The sequence below is a fragment of the Carcharodon carcharias genome, chromosome 14, assembly GCF_017639515.1.
Source record: "Carcharodon carcharias isolate sCarCar2 chromosome 14, sCarCar2.pri, whole genome shotgun sequence".
Taxonomy (NCBI): Eukaryota; Metazoa; Chordata; class Chondrichthyes; order Lamniformes; family Lamnidae; genus Carcharodon; species Carcharodon carcharias.
Window position 1 is genome coordinate 133,730,458 of NC_054480.1, and position 6,504 is coordinate 133,736,961.

The 6,504-nt window shown below is 44.6% G+C and overlaps 1 non-coding gene across 1 annotated transcript; it reads left to right on the forward strand.

The window, feature by feature from the left end:
• Positions 1-824: 824 nt before the first annotated feature.
• On the forward strand, positions 825-928 carry LOC121287697. The gene has a single exon (XR_005945229.1). It is a non-coding gene; the product is annotated as a U6 spliceosomal RNA (small nuclear RNA).
• The last annotated feature ends 5,576 nt before the right edge of the window (positions 929-6,504 follow it).

Below are 6,504 nucleotides of genomic sequence, written 5' to 3' on the forward strand. Positions count from 1 at the left end.
TTAACTCTACTCCCTTACATTAACTTTATTGTACTTTGGATTATTTATATTACTTTAATATATTGGCCTTAAATTTCCCTTATTCCTGGCGCTTCTCAGTTAAATCCAAATATAGCTACTTGGTTAAAAATATTACAGTTTTCTAATTTACTCACCAGGCTCTACTTACCAAAGCTGCCATTCTTCTTTCTAAAGGAAGGTAGAAAAGGAAAAGAGCACCTCCTCCCTCCTCACCAAACTCCCTCAGTCACCTCTGCTCTCCCAGCTCTTTTTCAACGCCCAGCTCCTCTCGTGCTCCTTTTCACTGATGCCGCTCTGAAAGCAGATACACTTTATTATATAAATCCGACCCTTCTCAGTCCTGTAATTTTCACTGTTACTTGCCCAAACTCATTCATTATTAACTGCGTGATCTCAAATCTGCATAATTACTACTAATGATTACTACTAATCATCAGCATATCGCCATTGCAAACATTATACTATATTCACAATTACTCCCAGTATCATCAATGTAGAAAATAGTGTCTTAAGCAATGTTTGGGGGTATTGACCCACAGTTCAGCTGTGCCACCTCTCTCATGTCTCCTTAAATACAACTTAACACTTCAGCCTCAGATACACTATAACATGGTCATTTGCTGCTAATTTGTATCCCCCCTCCTAATTGCCAATGTATCAGTAATTACATCGTCAAGGTCCAGTAACAATCTCCATGTTGAGTGGCAATTACATTGTTTAGCAATTATATTGTTAATACAACTGCTTGTTAAAACAGGTGATGGGCATTGGTTCACGTTTTGAGTTGGTCCAAGTTTAGAAGACTGTCTTCGGTAGCACATATACAAAAATTGGAACGACACAGAGAAGATTAACATGGCCCCTGCGCAAGGATGACACTCAAATTCGTGAAGCGTTCCATATTTTAGACTTACAAAACATTTCACCTTTAGAAGACTGTCGGAGGGTTTGGGGAAGGAAGAGAGGGGGTGTGTGTGTGTGGTGAAAACCATCTTTCTGTCACCCCTCCCCCACCCAGCCCTTTCCCGGTAAGGCCAGCAGTGGCTGAAGACAACGCCTCCCCTTGCCTGAAGATCATCTTGAGGTGGCAGTTGTGGCTAAGGGCGGTGCGAGCCACAAGGCGTCAAAGTAGTCGCTGACTAAAGTCACCAAGAAGCCGCCCAAGAAACAGAGGAAATCTCACAAGCAGAGCTACCCCACTTATGTGTACATGGTGTTGACCCAGGTCCACCCTTCCACCAGGTTCTCGTCCAAGGCCATGAGTGTCATGAACTCCTTCTTTGTTGACATTTTCAAGCACATCGCCTCTGAGGCCTCACACTTCTTTCACTACAAGTGCCACACCATCTCGGCCAGAGAGATCCAGAGCACCGTCTGCCTCATACTGCAAGGAGAACTGGCCAAACGTGCTATCCCCGAAGGCATGAAAGCAGCCACCAAATACACCAACTCGGTTTAGGTTGACCATTCTAAAGATTATAAATGGGTACAGCTGCAACACTCCAGTGTGAAAGGGACTGCGGAGGTCTGCTGCAGAGAGGAGTTGCCTTGGGAATAAACCAGCTTGAGGTAAAAGACTAGCTTTGAACTCATTCTTCCACGACAAGCACTTATTGTGAGTAACACTAATTATGGTCATTCTGTGTGGTAGCCTGAGGTGTAATACATCTTTAAGGGATTGTGAGCAGATTGCCCACATGACTGTAAGACCCACTAGCTGTGCAGCACGGGCTATCATGTTGATGTTAGTATTGATTAGGGCCTGGTTAGAGAAGCACACATCATGTCAGTGCTCTGTTGTTTGTGTAAGTAAGTAGCATATGCTTCATTTCATTTTCCATCTGCATCTGCACTAAGTTGTAATCGACTCATCTGCCAACAGACAAACATGCAGCCGGTTCGCGAGCAAAACAACCCCGTAATAAAACATAACAACTGGCGACAAGGCAGAACACGACCAGTCAACGACACCCAGGAAAGCTACGAAAACTCAACTGTACTGAATTAGCCATGCCTTGAAGGCTGAGTGCAAGTACATTACAATTGTAAACTCTCACCATGGTTGACGAAGTTATTGCTCTCCAGGGCGCCACAATCTGTCTGCATCGAACTGCTTGATCAGACCACCGAGGACTGGTCACATTATATTGAATGCCTCACATTATTCTTTTTAGCCAACAATATATCGGGGGAGGAGAAGAGGCGGGTGATCCTCCTATCAACATGTGGCAGTAAAACATACGGCCTAATTGGTAGTCTATCCCAACACCCAGCACCCCAGGTTCCAAGAGCTTTGATGAGTTGGTGAATCTAGCGAAAGGCCACTTTCAACTCAGTAACAACGTAGCGTTTTAACTTCAGTTCGAGGTGTCGCACCCCTGGAGAGACAGTCGCTTGCTATGTAGCAGCCTTAAAACAATTGACAGAGCACTGTGAGTTCGGGACGTCGATTAACGACATGTTAAGAGACCAATTAGTGGGTGAGATTAACAAAGACACCATTCTGTTGCTGTTGGAGACAAATTTGGATTTCAGCAAAGCCCTGGAGTCGGCGCTCGCAATGGAAAACGCAGTCAGGGACTCAGAAGAAATAAAGGCAGCAGAAAATGGCGCCATTCTTTACGTCAGGAGGGAAGCACCGGCTAGAAATGGTGTGGAAGCGAAGGGCATCGCGGAAAGGCAGCAAACAGCCGTCATTAACAGACCAGCATAAAGCAATGGCGCAACGGATTAAAAAACCACATTCATAATAGCAGAATTGGAACCAGACAGCCTACAAACGAATGACAATTTAAAAGAAGCGAATGCCTCTATTGCCATCGCAATGGGCACATTTTACTATTTCCATAGTCATTTGGAAAATGGCACAAGCCGATGAGACTCTGAAGGGTAACCTGGTATATTGGTATCACCCCCTATGTGTGTTGATAGTCACAAAGTCCTGAAGGGCCTTTTCTAGCTCGACTTGCTGGTAAGCGAGGCTCATGTCAAGTTTTGTATGTGCGGTTCCCCCTCCCAGCTTGGAGTACAATTCATCAATTTTTGGTAAAGGGTCCCTATAGCTTGTTGTAAAGAAAGATTGAGGTCAAAGTTCAAACAAAAAAGGCAGATGTCGTGAAATTTACATAATGGAGGAGCCAGTAGAAACAAAGTCAGATAGTTACTCGCTACACAATTTAAAAATGACTAAAACAGAGCCTACTATGTGACAGTAGAAGTCAACAGAAAACCCATTTGAATGGAGGTGGATACAAGTGCATCCATGACAGTCATGGGGAACACACATTTAAGTACCTGAATGGAGGAGGCCACTCACTAAAGCTGGAAAACTCAGATGCCATACTAAAGACACACACTGGCAAAAACATACAAGTGAAAGGTATATGCAAGATTCCAGTACAATATGGAAGCCAGTCTGCTAACTACCCCTGATACTGGTAGCAGGGGAGGGCCCAAGGCTCAACTCTACTTGGTTGGAACTGGCTTAAGGAAATAAAGTTGGAGTGGACGGAGATTTTTCAACTCAGAATGAAAGATCTGCAAGAATTATTACAGAAATATGCCCCTGTGTTCAGGGTCGAGCTCGGGAAGATTCAGGGGCAGCAGGCTAAAATCCATGTGGATCCAGGAGCAACCCCCAGATATTTGAAGGTGAGGCCAGACCCCTATGCATTACAAGAAAAAGTGGATATTGAATTAGACAATCTGGAAAGGTTGGAAGTCTTACAACCTGTACAATTTTCTGAATGGACAGCACCCATAGCTCCAGCACTAAAGCCTGACCAGAGTTGCGAATATGTGGGGACTGCAAGTTGACCGTTAACAAAGTCGCCAGACTTGATAGGCACCTTATACCGAAAATTGATGAATTGTGCTCCAAGCTGGCAGGGGGAACCACATACATGAAACTCGACATGAGCCTCGCTTACCAGCAAGTCAAGCTAGAAAAGGCCTTTCGGGATTTTGTGACTATCAACAGACATAGGGGTTATACCAATATACCAGACTACCCTTCGGAGCCTCGTCAGCTTATGCCATTTTCCAACAGACTATGGAAAATTTGCTTCAAAGTCTACCCCATGTGGTGGTTTATCTCAATGATGTCCTAGTAACAGGACTGACTGATGAAGAACACCTGCCTTGCTTAGAAGAGGTATTGAAACATTTCTCACATGCTGGAGTCTGCTTGAAAAGGGAAAAGGCATCTTCCAAGCCAAAGAACTGATTTACCTGGGACATAGGGCCTTCACCAAGTAGAAGACAAGGTGAGAGCTATTTGTGATGCGCCAGCCCTGAAAAATGCCACAGAACTCAAGTCCTTCTTGGGAATAGTTAACTGCTGCAATCGTTTTCTACCAAATCTGTCGACAGTACTGGTTCCATTATACAGGTTACTCAAGAGAAACCACAGGTGGACTTGGCAAGCCCCGCAACAACAGGCTTTTAGCAGTTACTACATTCATCGACCGTGTTGGTACATTTCGAGCCAAAGAAACAATTGATCATAACATGCAATGCATCCCCTTACGGAGTAGAGGCAGTGCTCTCCCACCAGATGTCAGATGGCTCTGAACGGCCCATTGGCTACATTTCAAGAACACTCAGTTCTCATTGGCAGAACTAAGGTACAAATGGAGAATTATCCATTGTATTTGGTGTTCAGAAATTCCACCAATACAGCCATGGTCACCACTTCACCAGAGTATCTAACCACAAGCTACTACTAGGCTTGTTTGGGGAAGGTAAGGCAAACCCCCTATTGCCTCGGCATGCATCCAGAGGTGGGCGCTGATTCTAGCTGCTTACGAATATACTTTTATCCACTGGCCAGGAAGCCAGATTGCCAATGCCCATGTGCTGAGCCGAGTACCTCTAAAGGACAGCAATGTGCATGTCCCCATTCCTCAAGAACTTGTCTTGTTAGTAAACTTTCTGGATTAATCACCAGTGAAAGCCAAATTAATCAGAGAATAGACAAACCGCGATCCAGTTTTGTCTCACATTAGGGAACAAGCCTTGCAAGGATGGTCTAACAAGCCAAAGGCGGACAAAATGAAGTCCTATTTTAACAGGAGATGTGAGCTCACCTGCCAGGATGGCATCTTACTGTGGAGAGCAAGAGTCATTGTGCCTCCCAGAGGTAGATAACCATTATTGATAGAATTGCACTCCCAGCAAAATGTTGGCGCGCAGATACTGATGGTGACCACGGATAGACACTGAAGTCAAAAACATGGTCAAGAGCTGCATGCAGTGCTAACAGGTATAGAAATTGCCTCCTTCTGCTCCACTGCATCCTTGGGAATGGCCAGGAAGGCCATGGGTCTGCCTCCACCTTGTCTATGCGGGGCCTTTTTTGGGCACAATGTTCCTCTTACTTATCGACTCCCACTCCAAATGGATGGATGTATACGAGGTGCGATTACCCACATCTGCTGCCACCATAGACAGATTGCATCAGAGTTTCACGATACACGGTTTACCAGAGATAATAGTATCTGACAATGGAATGGCATTCACCAGTGGGGAATCCCAAACATTTACAACGCAAAATGTCATGACACATGTCAAGATCTCACCATACCACCCTGCATCCAATGGGTTGGCCGAGAGGGCAGTTTAGACCTTCAAGGCTGGAATGAAAAACTAGAGTGGGGCTCTATAGCAATGCAGTTATCACGATTCCTGCTCAGCTACAGGACTTCTCACCCACATATGACCACTGGTATTGCCCCCACAGAGTTATTAATGAAGAGACGCCTCAAGACACTTTTAAGCCTCATAAGGCCAAATTTAGTGGGGAGGATAGAGAGAAGTCAGGAGGCCCGGAAAAATGAATGGGATTACCACAGACATGAAAGAAACTTCACTGTAGGAGAGGTTGTTTTTGCAAAGAACTTTGGAAATGGGCCCAAATGGCTACCAGGTGAAGTCAGTGCAGTGACAGGACCCCTGTCTTGCCATATATCGGTTGAAGGTCCGATAATCAGGAGACATGTAGGTCACCTCAGGAAACAGGAAACAGATCCACCAAGAAAAGGTGCACCAAACTAGCCCATTTGGAAGTATCTGTAGAACCCTTTGAGCCTGAGAGAATCAAAGAGGCAAACTTGCAGGTTCCTATTGGGGAGCCTAGTGGACAGATAACTCCCAGGAGGGAGGCCTCAGATAAACCATCCAAAGTCATAGAACTACAACGGTCAACATGTTTCAAAAAGCCTCCTGAGAGACTAAATTTGTAAATAGTTTATTTTTGTAAATAGTTAATATATTGTAAAATGTACTTTCAAGTAAAGGGGGAGGGATGTAGTAATCTGAGGTGTAATACACTTTTATGAGACTGTGAGCAGATTAACCACATAACTTTAAGACCCAACAACTGTGTAGCGCGGGCTATCATATTAATATTAGTCTAGGGTAGGGTCTGGTTGGAGAAGCATGTTAGTGCTCTTTTGTTTGTGCAAATAAAAATCATGTGCTTCA